Source organism: Panthera leo, chromosome C1 (assembly GCF_018350215.1).
Source record: "Panthera leo isolate Ple1 chromosome C1, P.leo_Ple1_pat1.1, whole genome shotgun sequence".
Lineage (NCBI taxonomy): Eukaryota > Metazoa > Chordata > Mammalia > Carnivora > Felidae > Panthera > Panthera leo.
Window position 1 is genome coordinate 124,400,147 of NC_056686.1, and position 15,918 is coordinate 124,416,064.

At 40.9% G+C, this 15,918-nt stretch overlaps 1 long non-coding RNA gene across 1 annotated transcript; it reads left to right on the top strand.

Annotated features, from left to right (window-relative positions):
• Window positions 1-7,767: 7,767 nt before the first annotated feature.
• Window positions 7,768-11,789, top strand: LOC122227990. The gene is made up of 7 exons (XR_006206344.1): window positions 7,768-7,844; window positions 7,935-8,045; window positions 8,145-8,265; window positions 8,646-8,718; window positions 8,881-9,019; window positions 11,542-11,602; window positions 11,710-11,789. It is a non-coding gene; the product is annotated as an uncharacterized LOC122227990 (long non-coding RNA).
• The last annotated feature ends 4,129 nt before the right edge of the window (window positions 11,790-15,918 follow it).

The following is a 15,918-nucleotide window of genomic DNA, read 5'->3' on the forward strand; positions in this document are numbered from 1 at the left end:
CCCCACATCTGGAGATCTGTCCGTGGTGCTGAATCACTCCCCGATGCAGTTATATAGTTCAAAGTACCCAGCAAGAAAAGTTTATCTCCTAGAATGCTGGAGCTTGAGAGAACGTCAGGAATCATTCTTGCCTTTGGTTCACCACACTACTGGTTTCACTGATGATTAAAAATTTTAAAGAAACTTATGAACTGGGGGATCAACATAGTGTGCTAACTTCCAATTTTGCCAAGAAAGGAAATTTTGTAAAAAGTAGCTATAAAATACTATCACCATCATTTCACAAATGATATGGGCATTTTAACAGCAGACGTGTATTTTCTCAAAACAAAATACAATTCCTAAATCAAATGCAGTGTTAGTTTTATGAAAAATTCATTCCACTGTCCTTATTCTCTCTGTGTCTCTGTCTCTGTCTCTGTCTCTTTCTCTTTCTGCCTCCAATAAGTTGAGAATGAGAACATGGATTTGCAGTTTGAGGAATAATTGATTATTCCTTAAATGCTTTGTTCACTGAATGAGTCTTTATTGACTTTATTGGGGCTTGGTGCTAGGGATACAGAGATTGGCTCTGTGTGTGTATGTGTGTGTGTGTAAGTATGTAGGTATATATGCATATATCCCTTCCTAGACATTATACTCAGTCCATTCTTTGCATTTTACGAATAATGAAACTGACGACCAGGGAAATGTGTGGGTTTTCTTAAAGTTACACAACAATGAAACTCATGAGATTAATATTGTCTTAAAAATATTATTGAATATTTAGGACATAATAACTGATCACAAATACATATTTACTCGGCAGTTCTCTGAAATGGACTTAAAGATGTTAAGGGTAGGAATAGACTATGGCTATTGGTACAGTACTAGTTTAGTTTGATGCCTTACCTCTAATCCAAAGGACCTCTTTGAAATATTCAGATATTTTTAACATTTTTAACAAAATATTGACTTGTCAAAAGCCCATTAATTGGAAGTTGTATAAGGGCAGCATGTGGTATTTGTCTTTGTTTATTGAGTAGTAACATGGAACGGAGAAAGCACCTCATTCTTCAGAGGCATTACTTAAAAAATTTTAGCACATGTATTCAAAGTCCAAGAAGGTCATCAAACAATTCTTTGATAATAGCCAACAAAGACATTGCACAAACGTGTTTTTAAAAATTGTTCCTTGTGAACATTTTTCTTCTCTAATCAGCTTAGAGGTGGCTGGATTCAGATTCTGGTATGTTTCTTTAAAACATGTATTTATTGTTTTCTTGTTTTGTTGTGTTTTACTTACGACTGTTACATACATACATATAATTACAGAAGTTTTCATCTAATGTGGTACTGAAAATTCTTGCTTCTGTCCTTAATAGCTCCTTTATAACAGGATCTTGGGGCACCCTGGTGGCTCAGTCAATTAGGCGACTGACTTCAGCTCAGGTCATGATCTCGCAGTTTGTGGGTTTGAGCCCCATGTCAGGCTCTATGCTGACAGCTCGGAGCCTGGAGCCTGCTTCAGATTCTGTGTCTCCCTCTCCTCCTCATGCTCTCTCTCTCTCTCTCTCTCAAAAGTAAATAAACGTTAAAAAAATTAAAAATAAAACAAAACAGGATCTTAAGCCATATAATTATCAATTCTATGTAAACTAGAATATTCATTTTATTTCAACATGTAACTACCATGTATGATATACATTCTTAAATTTCATCTACTTTGTTCAGTGTTCTGTCTTCAGTGCCTGTAATAAGGTCTGCCACATAGTATGTGCTCAATGTGTAATGCTAGATGAGTGAATGAATTTATAGAATTTTGGTACTAGAAGGAAATTCAGAGATTAGTTAGCTGGTCACCTCAATTTAATTACAGTACTGAATAATCATCTATAATTTTACCTGCTTAAAATTGCCTCATTTTGGGGCAACAATAGCACCCTGATTTTTCTGTTGGGTGAACCATTTCTCATCTGCATTTTGGGTGGAGCTCATCTCATCCTACTATTCCAAGGATGAGGTGTTGACTCTGTCATAAGCCAACAAATGTATTCTATTCCCACAGTGTACTCTAAATTTTGGAATAATGTAATGTTGGTCATACAACTTTGTTATTTTTCATCATAGTTGTTTTGAGCACAGCGATGGGTGTCAAGACTGGGCAGTTGACCCAGTAAGAACTGGGTTCACAATTTTGTTTCTGTACTGGAGAGAAAAATAACTTACTGATAGGGTTGTAAGGAAGATAGGATGTACTCCTGGAGTTGATGGAAGCCATCTTGTCACTGCAAGGCAGAAAACCTTCCATGAAATAAAGCTATTGTGTAGGAAGGCAGAATGGAGAGAGTGAGTTTAGTTCTGATGATATTGGTTGAGTTCCTGGATCCAGCCACCCCCGAAGTGAGATTTTTAGTGACCTAAGAGAATGAATTTCTTTCAAACTTAATCAGCTTGAGCTTGATTTCTGTCGCTTTCAATGGAAAGAGTGCTGATTTCTGTAAGCAAAAGCTACCTTTTATTAATTAGTCACAGTTTTCAAAGCAGATATCTCATTTAACTCTTACAAGATTCACCTGGGACTACAGCCTACTAGCCAGGAATATCCAAATATATGCATAAATGTGCTAATTCTGTTGTGATTTTATCCTACTAGACTGTGAGCTCTTTGAGGTCTGGGTTTAGGTCCCAGCATTTGGACCTGAACACATGGTAGGCAATTAGTAAATGTTTTGTAAAGAAACTATTGAAGCCCTGCCACTTAACTTGTCATGACTGGTCGAAGCTAAGGGACAGAACAAGGACTCAAACCCCAGTCTAGTGCTTTGATTGCCCACCTTGCCTTTGAGGCCTGGCCACTTTTGGGGTATAGTGATATGTGGGTTTTCACCTTAACTTCATTACATCACGAATTCCATTACCTGCTTAACACTAACCAGTTGAGCTTTCCATTGCTTGTTTCCATGGCAGTAAAAACAAAATATCAAACTCCTCACATGCCCACAAGGTCCTAAGTAACCTGCTTGAGCTCTTGCCCTTCTACTCTTCATCTTGCTCGACCACGGCAAGCTCTCTTTTTTCTACTTTGAACATGTCAGGATTGCTGCCATCTTAGGAGCTTCACTTTTGCTCTTCCGTCTGCCTGTGACACTTTTCCCCAGATCTTTGCAAGTGGATGCTCTTTCCTGCCATTCAGGGCTTGGCTAAACTGTTATCTCTTTGGGGGAGCCTTCCTTATAGAAGGTAGCCCACCCTATATAAAGAATCCTACCACCATCCCTCTCTATTAGGTCACCATTTTCTTTTCTTTTTTAGTGTTTATTTATTTGAGAGAGAGAGCACGTGCACACATGTGTGCAGGCAAACAGGGGAGATGGCAGAAGAGAGAGGGAGAGAGAGAATCCCAAGCAGGCTCCATACTATCAGTGCAGAGCTTGACACGGATCTCGATCCCACGAACTGTGAGATCATGACCTGAGCCAAAATCAACAGTTGGATGCTTAACCAACTGAGCCACCCAGGTGCCCAGCCATTTTATTTTCATCATAGCACATTACCTAAAATTATCTTGTTTACTTGTTTCCTTTGCTTCTTCCCCACCAAAGTGTCAGGTCCGTGATATCAGGGACCTTGTCTGTCTTGCTCCCCACTTGTATCCCCACTTGTATGCCTAGCATAGCACCTGGCACATGGTGGGTGCTCTACAAAAACTACTCAAATGAATGCTGTCAAAATACAAGACTGGGCACATTTTCAAGTACTTGCTATTCTTACTTCTTTGTCAGTTCATTGGGGTTTTATTTCTTGTGGTCTAAATCTTTAGTGTTGTTATCAGTTTAGCTTAGCAGATGCCAACTTACATGCCAAGAGAAGTTGCATCACTTAAAAGATCGTGGATAAGATATTCCAGCATTGCCTGGAAATTATGAAATGTCACACAGAGACAGTGCTTTCAGAATCCAGTCCACCGATATAATCACAATTGATTTTTGTCATTAGCATTTCCCCCCAGTTTGTTTCTTTCAGCCTCTTTGGGTCATAGATGGCCATGTAATGTCCTATCCATGCTGACTCTCAATTTCATCAGCCCAAAAGCAAACTAAGGAAGGAGTTGGGTGTGTTTAATTGTTATGCAATTGCTATGGTGTGTTGATATGGATAATAAAAAAAAGACTGGTGGTGCAGAGTAACCTTAATCATCTCCTGCTTAGGATCACAATATTAATTTAAATGTATTGCCAAGCAGAGTGTTACATCTCCAGCAGCTATGTTCCACATTTAATTATTATATTTAAAAGGAAGTCTTGGGGTGCCTGGGTGGCTCAGTCAGTTAAGCATCCGACTTCAGCTCAGGTCATAATCTCACAGTCCGTGAGTTCAAGCCCCACATCGGGCTGTGTGCTGACAGGTCAGAGCCTGGAGCCTGCTTCAGATTCTGTGTCTCCCTCTCTCTCTGCCCCTCCCCTGCTCATGCTCTGTCTCTCTGTCTCAAAAATAAATAAAAACATTAAAAAAAATTTTTAAAGGAAGTCTTAACAACCCAGAGGGAGGAAGTAGTGGGTATGAGGGGGGAGAAAAGGTCACCACAGATCCACAGATTCATTTCATATCCTGTAATTGGGCATTCATCCAATGGCAGGCCCTAAGCCCTGGCTTATCCATGGGTTCGATCAAGTACTTAGCCACTGTTTGACTCTGAGTCCCCAAATGCCCCAAATATGCCACCAGATCTTATAATCCTCCCCTCTGGAGCAAAATCAGGTCAAGCTAAGAAAAGCACTTAAGAACAAAAGATGCAGCCTTAGGATTTTCAATCACGAACTCTCTGAGCATCTCCTATCACCCAGGATACTTGTTAGTAAATGTCTGGAAAGAAAATAAGATAGAATGTGTTGTATGGAGAGAGGAAGTTTTTTTTTTTTTTTTTTTTTGGTTCCCTTTTCTTGGTTTTCATTCTTTGTGACCCATTGTGCTTGCTTCAGGAAGTTTTCTGTTCATGCCAGCCCATCTTATTAAGCCATCACTGTATGTGAAACAGTTATGAGGCTTCCTTGGGGGAAAACTGATAGCACCGAAAGCATTTATTGGATACCTGTTGTGTGCCAGATATTTCAAATATATTATTTAATTCTCTTACCAAAGAGAAAGTGGGTAGGATTATCTATATCTGACAGAGTAACCAGGTACAGATTATCCTTCTGATAGATGGATTCAAATGCAGTGTGGTCTGGGACACCTGGGTGGCTCAGTCTGTTGAGCATCCGACTTTGGCTCGGGTCATGATATCGCGGTCCGTGAGTTCAAGCCCCACATTGGGCTCTGTGCTGACAGCTCGGAGCCTGGAGCTTGTTTCAGACTCTGTGTCTCCCTCTCTCTCTGTCCCTCCCCCACTCATGCTTGTGCTCTCTCTCTCTCTCTGTCTCTCTCTTTCTCTCTCTCTCTCTCTCAAAAATAAATAAACATTAAAAACAAAAACAAATGCAATGTAGTCTGACTGCAAAGCCGGGGCTCTTTCTTCCACCCAGAATAAGCAGCCCTAGGGTTCCTTTTGGGTGCTATCACTCATGACCTCCAGTGTCTGCCTGAAGTGGAGTGTTACAAGGGTCTTTGAGGCTGTATTCAAGCTTGGTGGGCATGAGTGGTGAGATTGAGTAGCCGGGTTTGCTGTTTGTGTGCTATTTATGTTTACCCCTGTTTCTGCAACACATATGATAAAATCCCCTTAAAAGACTTATGATTTTATAAATGAAGGAAGATAAATGTAATATAAAATGAGGGAATATAAACCAAATTGATGGATTGGAAAGGCCTCAAGTGTGTGTTGCCTAACATGTGGCATTTGAATGTATAGCACATTTGAGTGTAAGCATATCTCTGTTGAATGAATAAATGAATACATGAATGGCTAGTTTGAGGCATTTGATAACTTTCTGTTCTCTTAGGTTCTCAACATATTTACAGGTAGCAAGTCTTACCACCATAAAACTACATACCAGAACTGCATTACTTATAGTTTCCTATAGGCATGCCAATCCAGGACTGTATTCATAGTATATCCTTGTGTTTGTTTTCATTTTGTTTAATCATGCTTGATGTAACAAAGGGCAATATGAAGAATGCATATGGATTCTTGTAAACATTCTGTTGAAAATGGGGCCAAGTCTATTGTGCAATTCTTTCTATAGAGAATGACTTCTGTATTACACATTCATTCAACAGACCTTTGTCTTGCATTATCTTGTTTAAACACTGTGCTAATGGAGCAAAAACAAGCTACATCTCTGACCTCTGGAGCCTACAAAGTGAGTGATGGAAGACTGTTTTTATATTTAATAGATAAAAGTAAGAATTATTATTTGTGATGTGTATAGGGCGAAACAAGGAAGGTGATGGGATAAGGAATAACAAAGCTAGCATCACTGAGGAGGTGACAATTCAAGTGAGGCCTAAGGATGAATGAGAAGGAATCGTCCAAATGAAGGGTGGGGGGAAATGGTATTCTCAGCAGAAAAAAACAGAATGTGCAAAGACCCTGAAGCAGGAAAATACTTCACCATGCCTGCGGAACTAAAGGAAACCCAATACGGCAAGAGTCTGGTGAGGGAAGGGGAGGGGTTATAGTAGTAAATGTGGAGAAAGGCTATTCAGAAATGAGAAGGAACAAAGTGAGATACTAAGTATAAACTATCTCTACAATTTTTTAATTAAAAATTTGTTTGAATGTTTATTTTTGAGAGAGAGAGACAGACAATGAGGGGTGGAGAGAGAGAAGGAGGCACAGAATCTGAAGCAGGCTCCAGGCTCTGAGCTGTCAGCACAGAGCCCGACATGGGGCTTGAACTCATGAACTGTGAGATCATGACCTGAGCTGAAGTCAGATGCTTAACTGACTGAGGCACCCAGGTGCCCCATAAACTGTCTCTACAATTTTTGAGAGCCTGCTGTAACTAGGCATTGTGTTAAATGCTTTACATCTATTATAGTGTGTCTCAATTGTTCATCTGTCCTTTTTTTATTTAAAAAATTTTTCTTTAATGTTTATTCATTTTTGAAAGAGAGAGAGAAAGAGCACAAGTGGGGTAGGGGCAGAGAGAGAGAGGAAAACACAGAATCTCACTGAAGCAGGCTCTAGGCTCTGAGCCATCAGCACAGAGCCCAACGTGGGGCTCGAACCCATGAACTGTGAGATCATTACCTGAGGTGGAATTGAAGGTTTAACTGACCAAGCCACCCAAACACCCCTGATCTGTCCTTCTACTAATGCTTCCTAGTGGGTGTTCCACTGAACACTAGTCCTCTGAGATGTTCTACAAAACGAAAGTTTCTTGGCTAAATAAATTTGGCGATACCTTCATACTCTCTTGCCTCTTGGAGATTTTCAGAAACATAATGTGTCTGTACTAATACACTGAGATTATTCGATGTTACTGGGTTTGCTAATAATCTTAGAAATTGTTTTCTCTCCTTTTAGTTAGTTTATAGCTAATAACTGAGAAGATCAATACATTTAAAAAGAAAACAGAACTTGCTGATGAAGTATCCATTTGGGAGCAGAAGGGATCATTACCCTTTCAAAGATTTTTTCTGATTTCATTTTGGTTATTTGTACCTCTGGTAGTGTATCCTACTGACCTATTTCATGTGTTCTATAAACAGTTCTAGTTCAAGACAAGCTTCACAAATGTCAAGCACTGTCTGTTTATTTGTGGAAGGAATCACACATTAAAAGATAGTTTTGTCTATCACTATGCTGTTTGTGAATTCTAATCCTTTATCATATGTTTTATAGATCAATGAATCAAAGAAATGTCTTTAAGAAACTAAGAGAAATTAAGTTTCTTTCTGATGAAGCTCTTAAATTAAAGGTAAGAATCCCTTCTTTGCCTGGATTGCTTTCTCAAAACAGAAGTGAAAATAGTGAGTTATTATTACTGATTCATTGCATTTTGTTGAAGGAGGACATCAAAACAGTTGAATATTTTAATGAAATTTTAAACGACAGTCTTCAAAGTGCACGTGCTACCTTGCGATCTGAGAGAGAGAAGAATGTCAAGAATAAGGACTTGGTAAGAGTTGGCTGCTGAGTTTTACTGTAATTTGGCTTTGGAGGCTTTTTGTTAATTGGGTGAGGTGAGCACAGTATTTTCACTTGCTGTTTACCACAGTAGAGATTGGGCCTCTGGGAGCCAAATCTCCATCTGCAACGTGAGCTGGAATTTCACTAGGACCACCAGGAGGAGTTTTGCTATTTCAAGGACTAAGAAGTACCTGTGTTTTCACAACTAGGTAATTATCACATCATTTCAGCTCTGCCCTCCAAGATATGAAGAAAATTCTAGAAGATATTTGAGAGATGAAGGGTGATTACTAGCCAAATTGTGTAGTCCCTTCCTGTCTTAATGCTGAACACATAATTTTCAATGTGAATAGGGAAGGAGATATCTATTATCTATCTATCTATCTATCTATTGATATATATTCCACTAAGAAAGCCATTTGTGAGCTCTTTGATTTAAACTATTTTCTACCAAGTTGGCTTTCTCCTTGTTATATATATGCCTCAGGATCTTTCTTTGTTGCAGTGTACAATCATGTTGTGTTAGGTGCATTCACATTGTTGTATGATCATTATTTCTTGAATGTCTTTTCTCATATCTGTCTTAAAGTCACAAGATGGAAATGGTGAATTCGAGGATTGAGAGCTGAGAACCTTGAGGTCCAATAACTGTGAACTGGAAGGTATGCTGTCTGTTGGGGAGAAATCCCCATATGAGTACATGACTTTGCATTGGGAAGGGAAAGAATGCCTTCTTGCCTTCATGGTTCTTGCCCTTTTCCTGTCACACCAAAGCCAACTCTCAGGTCATGTGCACACTTATAAAGAAAATCCATTTTTTACAGAAAATAAAAAGGCCTTAGAAGACAAGTGTAATGCATTGAGGTCTGTGAAAGCAATCAAGGAAGCAAAAGTCAAACAGCTGAAGGAGAAAGCACATATCCTTGAAGAATTCTATAAACAAAGAAGAGTGGCTGCAGAAGAGTAAGATGTTCAAATATTAATTGTCACAAATCCTGTTGTATGAATGAATGTCGTAGCCGGTATAGAGAATTTTTGCCAAATGCATTCGGTAGAATTGTGCTTGACCTTCCTACCTTGCTTTCTGTAACCTGCATTTTCCTTTCTGTCCTTAGTGCTTGTCACACATTATTGTGTCATGTATTTAGGGTGAAAGAGGGAAGGTACCAGCATTAAGAACACTGATCCCTGATACCCTCTGGATCCATTTACATTGTCCCATGGATTTCAATCCTATCACATTGTCTTCTCAGCCGGGAATTAGGTCATTTTTGTTCAGCACCAGCCATGGGTAAAAAATATATAGGGGGGAATGGCTAGGTGGTTCAATTGGTTGAGCATCTGACACTTAATTTTGGCTCAGGTCATGATCTCATTGTTTGTGAGTTCGAGCCCCACATTGGGTTCTGCGCTGAAAATGCTGCAGCTGCTGGGGATTCTCTCTCTCCCTCTCTCTACCCCTCCTTCCCTGTCTCTCTCTCTCAAAATAAATAAGTAAACATTTTTTTTTAATTGGGTAAAGAGAAGTTGAGTTATATTGCTGCAGAAACAATGGGAATTTCTTTCTGGAAAATGGGTTGGGGCACCAGCAGTACTGGACCCCTTCATGCAGTCTGCCAGTGAGGTTGTTCACTGCAGGCCCAATCCCTAAGAAGGCCTGGGTATTTCCTGTCCCCCTGCATTTCTTATGTGTAACAATCTTTGGTTCCAACCAAAACCTGCAGCTTCGCTAGGGCTCATCTTTGCTGACTGACCCTCAACTACACTTGTTTACTTCTACGTCTATGTGCATAAAGTTATTTAGCTGCTTTGCAGTTCAGTTTTCTGTCCCCGAATGTATTGATGAGTCCTGGGGAGACTGGCTCCAACTGCCAGGCTGGCTTTGTCCTGGGCTTCCTTCTTCTCCATCTTGGTCTCGTGTGTCTTCATGGGGTTGTTAGAAATTTGGTGCATTCACTCACTTGTTTCCTCCTTTGTGCAGTATTTCCTTTTGTTCTCAGAAGATCGGGGCCTTTAGAGTCCCTCATTCACGTTGAAAAGTAAACTCTTCCTTCCCTTCCCTGGGGACTCAGCTTCATGATAGTCCTTCCCACACCTGGGGTGGGGGCTGCTGTGTCTCATTGGCATCTTGTTTTTGTTAATTTGTAAGCTCTTTGTGGGAGTGGGTACAGAGCCCTGACCACCTTTCTATCTTCAGCCTCTTACAACAGAGCCACTACATTACAGCCACTCCAGAAAGCATTTGCTGAAGGACTGCCTGAGAAGCCAGAGGGAAATGCACGTGCCTTTCTCTGTCTAGAGATTTTTTGTCAGTTTCTAAAAGTCAGGGCTCCCTGTGGAGGTGTAAGACTAATGATGATCTGTTGCTCCATCCTAATGGGTATAGTTGATCAGACATGGTTTTTCACATTGAACTGAAATGAGTCTTCACCATCCCAAACAAAAGACCAGCTCTGGGAAGGCACAAAGTGCAATGTTATTTGATGACTTCGTGACGAAGGAGTAGAAGCAGAAAACTAGAAAGACACCTCCAATTGCAGAGACGTGGCAGCAGACAGAGGTTGATTTTAACTTAAATGAGGTGTTCAGTTCATTTCTCTGATTGTGGTGTCAGTCTGCATTTATGGGAGAGGTGAGGGAAGGGGTATTTGAATCTAGGCCTTCAAAAGTGCTGGGAGGTAAAAAAGGAAGAATTTCTGGACCTTGGCTCCTGGATTAGGTATATATCTTTCTCATCTTAGGAAACTGAAAATGGCACAATGTGAACTGGTGGCAATTGAGAATCAACTGGAAGCTACAGAGGAAAATTTGAAAATAGCTAACGAGGAAATATACAAATGAGTTCAGATACTAATTAGCAGTGGCTCATGAAACCCCTGTCCATTTCTTGTTTTTCACATTTGTACAAATTTAGACTCAATTAACAAGTAATATAAATACATATTCAGAGGACATATCCATAGAGAATGAACAGATAGAAAAAGATAAGATTTAGAAAGAACAAAAAACAGTCAAGTTACTAAACATTTCCAGAACTCCAGTATTGGCCTGACCATGTGGAAACTTCATCCATGCCAACATTCCTCAGGGGTGGTGTCAACTCTCATAATCTATAGGAAAGCAGTGTGTGGTAGGATGAATTATACCCATCAACATGGTAGTGCCATTTGATGGCCCTGGTTTCTGGGAAATGTGAAAATATATGTTAAGGGACAAAGAGCTTTATGATGAAAGACACTTGTCACATGATGAATTAGGGAAAGATTAAAAATGGGAAGGAATTCTATGAACTCTGAACCCTACAGGCAGGGAATAATGAGTAAGGAAAGGATGTAACAATAGCTTTGATCCTACTGTACATTTATAATCATGTAAGAATAAATTGTATCAGGGGACAGATACGAGGTTGATGGCAATGTGGGCAGATTATTTAAAATCATACCCAATATTGGGCCTTATCTGACAAAAGCAATTGTAACTCACAGGCAGCAAATTGAGCAAACACGAGAACAGCTGCAGCAGGCAGAGCTCACCTTCAGACACCAGGTAATCTGAGTTCTGCCTGACTTACTGAACCCTTAGCACCTCATACAGGTGAGTGTAGTAGCCCTTGGAATCCCTAAACACGGGCTTTTCATTGTTGGCTTTTTCAGATTGCAGTTCATGAGAAGAATGCTCAGCACAACTGGGTAAGTGTTTTCTTGTTTCCTCCTCTTTCTTTGGTGCACAGTCTGGCAAGACTGAAGGTATTCTTTTTTTTAGTTAAATTTTTTATGTTTATTTACTTTGGAGAGAGAGAGTGTGAGTGGGGGAGGGGCAGAGAGAGAAGGAGACACAGAATCTGAAGCAAGCTCCAGGCTCTGAGCTGTCAGCACAGAGCCCGACGCGGGGTTCGAACCCATGGACTGTGAGATCATGACCTGAGCCAAAATCAGATGCTTAACTGACTGAGCCACCCAGGCATCCTCATTTTTGTTCTTAATCGGTAATGAAATGGTGATTTCCCATGATGTACACTGAGAAACCTCTGTCTTAGTGATGACTTCTAGATTGCTAACTGAGCCTGTCATCACTGACCTGTCCACAGTTATTTGATTAATTACAAAACAACATGAACTAAGGCAACATGAGGTCTTTATCAAGGTGAGGGGAGGTTCTCCCCCTTATCCTTGGGGGTCACCTGAGGCATGTGGGATACCCTCTGCCTCTGGTCAGGGACCTGAGTGAAGGGAAAAATTTAAGATATTTGAGGAATGAGAGGAGAGATTGTTTTCATTCCGCACAGTCCTCTAAAAGCAGAATAAACCTCTGTCCCTTCTAGGGTCTTTAGTAGATCCACAAACTCTGAAACCTCTATGAGTTACAGCAGCTCTGACTGTACCAAGAATTCAGACAAGGACAAGGTAAATGCTGGGGCCATTCTCAGGTATAAGTCTTTCAGGAAACCCTCATCTTTCGGTACATCACACTCTCCTGGCCTTGTCTCATTTTGCATGTTGTGTGGTATGTCTGTTTAATTCTTTGTTTTCCAAATGCACACTCATAACCCAGGAGCCCACAGGCTTCTCTGTTTTCATTCAGCTTATCGTCTTTCTGTGGTAAGTTTAGAATCTCGAAGAACTTACAGGTTGAAGACCTTAGGGCTTTTCCTGCGTGTTTCTGTAAATAACACAAGGAGGATGACCCCACACTCCACACGCCAGTCTCCTGGCCTGACTGACTCCTTCCATACCTCAACTTTGTGGGATCAATGTTATTGTCATTATTTTCCTCTTTTTGGTCAGGCAATTAATGTGTTCAGACAGTCCCCTTTTCATCAGAACCATGCACTTCCTGGGTGTTTCATATGCATGTTACATGCAACTTATGGTCGTGGCTGAGCGATGTTTGCTTTCAGCCCAGTCAGCTGCAATGGTCCACTTTGCCTGTTCCGAGCAGGGTTTGGTCCCTGTTCCGGTAAGATTCCAGTCTGCTGCTGCCTTGGGCTTGTAGTTGGGTCTGACCAGATGTATCCATTTGTTGGGGCTGTGGTGACCCCTAACTGCAGGGTGCTCTTCCTGCCCCTGAGAGACTCTCATTAGTCAGTAGAGCCTTCAGTCAGCCCAGATATCTGCCACCAGTCTGTCTGTTGGGGTTGTAGTGACCCCCAAAGTGCAGCACTTTCTCCTTGTGCAGCCCCTTTGAAGTTTTTATTGGTGGCCGAGGCCGGCATTCACATCAGATGTCTGCCTCCAGCCCACTGCGGGGGCTGCAGCCCACTGGTGTACATGGTTATCTTCCCCTCTCCCTGCGCCAGAACAGGCTGTCAGAGATGTTTGCAGAAAGAGTCATGTCAAGAATAGCTTTGCAGGGACTCTGGCTGGGTTGGGTGGGACTGGATGGCACAGTCCCCGGGAGAATGCAGGACAGGGCTCCAGGTGTAGCAAGGGAGGTGAAGAGCGTTCACACTGGTTCCAGCAAGTGTCTGCGTATCTAGGCTTGGGCAGGGTCAAGAAATGGCACCCACCTGGTCTTTCATTCTTGGAGAAGTCGGCTGGAGACCCCTGCCCCTCCTGGGCATGTTCTGAGATTAGTAAATAAATCTTCTATTGTGTTGCTGCCTTTCAAAGGGCTGCCTCTGTGTTTGCTGGCCTGGATGTTTGCTATGCTGGCTCATTAAGGGAGGGGATTCCTATGGCTCTCCAGCTCTCCAGAGCTAAGCCCTCTGATTTTTAAAGTTCATGGACTTAAGGCCCACTGGTTGTATAAACTCGTGAATTTAAGCCCCATGATTTTCAAAGCCGAATATTATGGGGATTCATCTTCTCAGTGGAGGTTCCCCGTATCTGAGATGAATGGTGAGGGGTTTCTTCCTCTCCCATCTCTGCCTTTGTGGTCTCCCTCCCATTTGTGTTTGGTCTCCTTGGGAATTCAGTACCAGCCTGCTTTTCTGCTTCCCTACCCTTTCCAGTGTAGCTCCTCTGAGCGATTAAGTGTGGACAGTCACTTCTGCCAGGTTTGGGGGTGTTTTCTAGGTTAGTTCTCCTGATATGACTGTTTTCTAGGTGCATCCATGAGATGAGGTAAGCTTAGGACCCTCCTACACTGCCATCTTCCCAGCATCCTTCATGACAGTATTCTTTTTCCAAATAGATTGCCCAGTTTTATTTGCTTATTTATTTTTAAGTTTATATTTTTATTTAAAAACTTTTTAATCAAAATATTTTTTTCAGGAATAGAATAGTGATTCATCACACCTTTAACACCCAGTGCTCATCCCAACCAGTGTCTTCCTTAATGCCCCTCACCCCTTTAACCGTTCCCCCCATCTAACACCCTACCAGAAACCCTCAGTTTGTTCTCTGTATTTAAGATTCTCTTTTGGTTGGTCTCCGTTTCTGTTTTTATATTATTTTTGCTTCCCTTCCCTTATGTTCTACTGTTTTGTATCTTAAATTCCACTTATGAGTGAAGTCATAATGATATTTGTCTTTCTCTGACTGACTTATTTTGCTAGCATAATAACTCTAATTCTATCCACATTGCAAATGGTAAGATTTTGTTCCTTTTGATCACCAAGTGGTATTCCATTGAATATATATCCCACTTCTTCTTTATCCATTTATCAGCATGACAGTATTCTTATTATGACGTCCTCTTGTAATGGAAGCATTTTGTCATGATTGGTTGCATCTGCTTTAAAATCAATATCTAGGGGAAGTATTTTTCTTCTTATATTCTCAATAGTGTTCAGGTATAACATAATTTCCTAGTAGCATTACAATTCCTTTGAATTTAATTACAAAATATGACCAAATCTCACCCATCACTAGCTATATGATTAGATAGATCTTCATTATAGCAATCTCTAATTACTTTAAATTTGGAAACATCCTAGTATTTGGGCTTCAAATATGTTCTTGTGATCTTCTAAACTATAATTTATTTATTGCACAAAATGTAACATCTCAATCACTCCCAAAGCATTCTTTCATTTTAAAAATGATCTTTTCCCTTGCAACCATCATCTAGTAAACTGTGATTTTAAGTGATTTTCTTAAACACTTATGTTTGAAAAACATATTGATGAAGCATCATATCTTCATGTTAATTCTTTTTCCATTCTGTAATATAAATGAATTAAAAATGGCTGCTGTATATTGGCAGGCTGGTCCCATTTGCTCAATATCCTGTTGCTGCCAAGCTCAAATGTTTATACATCCAGTTTTTTGTTGTTGTTGTTGTTGTTGTTGTTTTTAAGTAGCCCTAGGGGCACCTGTGTGGCTCAGTTGGTTAATCCTCCAACTTCAGCTCAGGTCATGATCTTGCAGTTCATGGGTTTGAGCCCTGTGTCAGGCTCTGTGCTGACAGCTCAGAGCCTGGAGCCTGCTTTGGATTCTGTGTCTCCCTTTCTCTTGGCTCCTCCCCTTCTCTCTCCCTCTGTCTGTCTCTCTCTCTCTCTCAAAAATAAATAAACATTAAAAAAATTTTTTTTAAGTAGCCATAAATTGTGGTTTTTTTTTGTTTTGTTTTTTGTTTTGTTTTTTTTGCCATTTCACTGTCTGCCTGATCTTCATGCCTGTGAAATTACGACAAACATCCGCTAACCAGAGATTAAGATCACCTCTGGCTGTCAAAGACCCTAAGCTACTGGTGACTTCTGAACTCGAGTCCCTCAGCCAGGCTGCTGAGAGACAACACGTAGGCATGTAAGTACCCTCTCCACATTACCTCTTCCTAAGACACTACCTTGCCCTCTTCTACTTCAGGGTGGTAGCCACCGGAAGGTCAGATGCTGTGAAGGACCTCCCCTCATGCAGACCTGTCAGAGTGGCCCAAATAATGCTACCTGCATGCTGCTACTACCTCATGGTCACATCTTT